Raw genomic sequence first — 5,414 nt, forward strand, 5'->3', positions numbered from 1 at the left:
CATAACTATGTAAAGAGATATAGTAAAAAACACAATAGATAAATTAAAGTGGAATACTAAAACATGTTCAAATAACCCCCAATAGTCAGGAAAGGAAGAACAGTGGAATGAAAAACAGAGTGAACAAACAGAAAACAAATAATAAAATGGTAGGCTTAAATCCAAACATATCAATAATAAGTACATTAAATATAAATGGTCTAAACATACTAATCAAAAGTTATAGACAGCCTAAACGGATTTTTTTAAATGACCCAACTATATGTTGTCTATAAGAAATTCAGTTTAAATATGATTATATAGGCAGGTTAAAATTGAAAGGATGAAAATTATATACTGTGCTAGCACTAGTTACAAGAAAGCCAGAGTGACTACATTAATATCAAAGTGAATTTCAGAGCCAAGAGATTACTAGGGGTAAAAAGAAACATTAAATAATGATAAGTGGATCTATTCACTAAGAAGACAAAACAATCCTAAAGTGTGTATGCCTGCATCCCCAAAAAAGCTTTAAAATACAGGAAGCAAATAGAACTAAAAGGTGAAATAGACAAATCCACAATTATTGTTGAAGACTTCAATACAGCTCTCTCAGTAATCACAGAATTACTAAACATAAAATCAGCAAGAATATAGGATGAACAACACCATTAAACAACTATATTTAACTGGCATTTATAGACTACCTAAAAACAGCAGAATTCTTTTCAAGTGCACATGGAACTTTCACTAAAACAGACTTTATCCTGCATGAGGAAACAGGACAAAAGACATTTAAAAATGCAAGGGAAAACACTTCAGTTAATATTTTAAGGTGTGCTAGCACATAAAGTCTTTGAATCTTAGAAGAAAATCAGAGAATCTTAAAAATACACACACAGACTCTCTGGAAATGAAGTTTCATTGCCTAGTTTTTGAGTCCTGGAAGTATATAACAAAAAAATACTAGATTCTTGAATATTTTAAAAGCAAAGAATCATAGAATAATTGCTTAATAGTTTTGTAGAATCTTGGAATAAATGGAATGTTAGATATGTAAAGGGAATCTAATCTAGTGGTTTCAAAATTGAGGTTCCCAGAAGACAGTGCTATTTCAAAAACCTAAAAGATATTGCACCTTAATAAATGCAGTTTACTTAAGACATATAAACCTTTCAGAATTTGGACCTGTGGAGAAGAGATTTTAAAACGCCCTCAGGGTGAAAAGGCTGAAATGCTGATAACTATAGTATAATGTCATTATCTTACAAGTGGCAAAATTGGTAAAAATAATGCAAACAATTGCATTATTGTGGGAAGTTGTATCATTGGCCCCAGTTCTTTACCTCTCTCTGTATCTATGTGCCATTTGCAGTTCCTCCTACAAAAGAGGTGACTCTACACTAAGCCATGTAAACTGTTTTGGCCAATAAGATGAAGCAGAAATGAGAGTGTGCCTAGATCTTACAAAGCCTCTCATGTTTTCACCTGCTGCCTTGTGTTTTTGCCATCACTATGAGAAGAATGTGTCTGGGCTCCCACAGGACAAAAGTGAGAAACACTGAGCAGAGCTGCCCCCGCCAAGCAGCTGGCCAAGTCCAGCCTTGAGGAAACTCCCAACAAATCCACAGTCACATGATCAAGCCCAGTCAAAATGAGCAGAGTTCCAGCTGACCCACAAATGCATGAGCTACAGTAATAAATGATTCAAGCAACTGAGCTTTGGGGTGGTTGTCATACACCAACTGCTGATTGATATAGGGAAGAGAGTTAATGGCACCAATGAATTCTTCCTCCAGTTCTTTCTCCACTGTGTCAGCTCCCATTCAAGTGTGGATGGAGCACCATGGGTGTACCCAAGGGGACCTAGGCAGGACTCTGAAAAGCACTGAATTACACTGAGGGAGTGTTATTCCATTTCTAAGTCTTCATTAGTCCTTCTGATATCTTTAAAAAGAAAGTCTCAGGAGGTAGTATGTCTTCAGCACCTCTCTGACACTAATCATTTTTTAAACAGAGAACATTCCTCAGGTTCAAATTTTTCAGGTAGGCAAGAGTATCTAGCGAGAATTTAATAACATTATTTACTTGTTAGATACCTTCTAGTCATAACAAGAGATAGATGTTGCTTTTCCATTTATAGTTGTGATGTGATTTTTCAAAATTTAAGTATATCTTCTTAAATGTATTTTAAAATATTTATTTACATACAGAAAAAAGGAATCTAAAAAATATGGAGTCAATGAAAATGCAGTTTTGGGTGGATCTGGCCAGAACCATACCATGGTGATACAGTACCTCAGAATTGTGTCCAACTGTGGCAGAGGGCACATCTGGGCAGTTCAGCTGGATGATGAACTTGGGGAATTAGGGATTGTTTGAAACAAACATCATCAAGGTCACAGATCTGTCTAGGATGGCCCTGCCAAAGCTCTCTTCTAGAATTCATACTTTGAGGCTGATTCATATTATGTGATGACTCTGGAGTGTGTGGATCCAGGGGGGTCCATCTCCCCTCATTGCCCTCTGTGACCCTGGCTGGATCCCTTGCCCTTTCTGGGTTTGAATTCCATGGGCTATTCCCTGTATGTAAGAAAAGTAAGTGACGTGAGACTAATTTCAGTGTGGGGTCAGACTTCACTGGAAAAGAAAGCTGCTCATATCAGCATGCTCTCCCTCCCTTACCAGTTTCATTTGGAGATTTCTCCCCGTTTGGTTTTGATGCAGGCTGATTAGGGGCCCTCAAAACAGTCTTGGAGAGACACAGATAGTATCTAACCACTCTCAATGGGAACCTGTTCCCCTGCAAATACTCGGAGAGATGTAGGCTTGGGTTTGAATTTTTCTGGGGCCTCTAGGGACCTTGGGGCCCATGGATTTTTCTCCCAAAGAGAAACTGTAAAAACCCAGTATTGTGGGTTGAACTGTGTCCCCCCCGTCCCCGCCACTCCAAACTCACATTTTGAAGTCTTAACCCTAAGTACTTCAGAATATGACCTTATTTGGGTGAGATTATACTAGAATAGGGTGGGCCCCTATCCAGTATGTAAGTGTCCTTACAAAAATGGCAAGTTGGACAAAGGTAGAACATGCACACAGGTAGAACACCATGTGAAGACTGGAGTTTGCTGCCACAAGCCAAGGAACTGCCAGAACCTAGGAGAGAAGACTAGAACAGGTTTTTCCCTAGCACCTTCAAAGGGAGCATGACTCTGCTGACACCTTGCTTTCAGACCTCTGGTCTCCAGAATGTGAGACAATAAACTTCTGTTGTTCTAAGCCACCCAGTTTGTAGTACTTTGGGTGTATTCATTTCTTACAGCTGCTTGTAACAGAGTCCCCATAGTAAAGAGGTAGTAAACTCAAAAGCCTGTGGGGCCAAACACATAACATAAGTAAGTGAAGCAAGCTGGAATGGGGCTGCAGCAAGCTGGAGAGCACACATACCCTCTGAATGGGGTCGGCATTGTGCCGTCCAGTCCAGTGTTGCCATATTTAAATGTAGACCCACTGTATCCAGAACTTCGGTTTTTTTAGAGAAGTCAGAAATCTGAACATGTAGTTGAAATCTTGCCATTGTTAAATGTTGACAACTTGAAAACATTTAAAATTCTGTATTTAAAAACAATAGCAACAACAGCAGCAATAGCAAACACCACCACCTCCTCCACCTCCTGTTTCTTGTGCTTATCTTACAGCCTAGTGAATTCGATCCAATCTAAATTGAAAGTTTCTTGGAAAATTCTGGGAAGATGGCAGTAATGATAGAAGCACGGTTCATCTTTGGATCTTCCTAAACTCCCACATGAAAATAGAGCAGATAGATAGCAAGCCAAAACCCATGGACAACATTTATAGCAAAACTAAGTAACAAAATGTTCCCTTTAACTCTAAGTACACTGTGGGGAAACCATCAACAGTCACAAAATTTATGGATATCAAGTCTGTGCCAGAGGAAGCCAAGTTAGGCAGCCTGTGTCTGACAGACCTGAAAAGGGGATAAGCCCCAGAGCCAACAGGTATTCAAAATTGAGCAGGACAGAGATGATTGAGATGAAGGAAAAAGAAGGCCCTGACTAAAGCAGGAGAGGGCAGTAGAGCCAGAATATCTCAGAAAGAAACCATGTTTCTGGACATTAAAATCAACAAAAAGGGGAGCTCTAAGAATTTAGAAAAGTGCCCCTGAACTGTGAGTATATTCTAAATGGCCTCCTTCCAAATGTTCAGGTAAGCTAATTTAACATAAAAATGAGCCTCAGAAAACTATCAAGGTCAAGGTCAAATCCCACAGAAAATTATTGTTTAGAAAAAAAAAATAATAAACTTTTTAAAATAAAAAGGAATATGGACAACAACATCCCTACAGATAATGAAAGCATTCCAGAGAAACATATTTATAAAGTAGACTAGAAATGCAATGTACTATTTCCAAATGACCTAAAAGAATTAGGAAAAACTCAGAAATTATATTTAGAAATAAAAGAAACACCATTAAAAAATAAAGTCTCAACCAGAAGGAATAGAGTGAATCAACACAATATATAATACCTTGAGAGAAGGGAGAAAGTTCCTAAACAATCAAAAAGATATGAAGAAAAGCATAAAACATTTCAAGAGAAAATGACATTCATTGGTAGGCAAAGAAGATACATCATATGGATAACAGAAGTATCTAAAAGAGAAAATCAAGTGAAAAAAAAAAAACCTAAAGAGAATAAAAACTACAATTCAAGAAAACTTTCTTGAAGCAAAAAAACTTTTTTTTGAAATTATATATTGAAAGAGAACATTACATACTTGACAATATTGACCTCAACTGACCAAGACATGTTGCAGTAAAATTCCTAGACTTTAAAGAAAAATAAAGAAAAATTGGGTATCAGGCAAAAAGAGTCCTTACATAAAGAAAAAATATAAGGTTGTCATCATATTTTTTTTTGAAAGCACTACTTTATGGTCAAATGAAATAGAGCAACATATTTAAAATACTGGAGGAAAGAAAGTGATAACCAAGGATTTTGTATCCATCAAAACTGACTTTCAAATGCAAAGGACACAAACTATTATCCACACACAGGAACTTAGAGAATATTGTTTCCATGAGTCTTTCCTGAAGAATCTATTAGAAAATGAGCTTCAGACAACAAAAATGAACATGGTATATCTTTGTATGCCTAAAGGCCCCTTCCCCTTTGATTCCGGAGGGAGAATTGCTGAGTCAAGAGGTATGCAAGTTCAAATACACTAATAATGTATTGCTACATTTTTCTTCAGAGATGCTGTAACAATTTTCATTCCTATTAACAAGTTATGAAACTGCCCATTTTCTACACCATTGCCAGACTTAGATGGTTAACCATTTCTGAAATGATTATTTAAGTTTTCTTTTCAACTTTTATTGGTAGCCAATTTCCCTAAGGCCTTGTCTTTGCATC

Source organism: Phocoena phocoena, chromosome 15, assembly GCF_963924675.1.
Source record: "Phocoena phocoena chromosome 15, mPhoPho1.1, whole genome shotgun sequence".
Taxonomy (NCBI): Eukaryota; Metazoa; Chordata; class Mammalia; order Artiodactyla; family Phocoenidae; genus Phocoena; species Phocoena phocoena.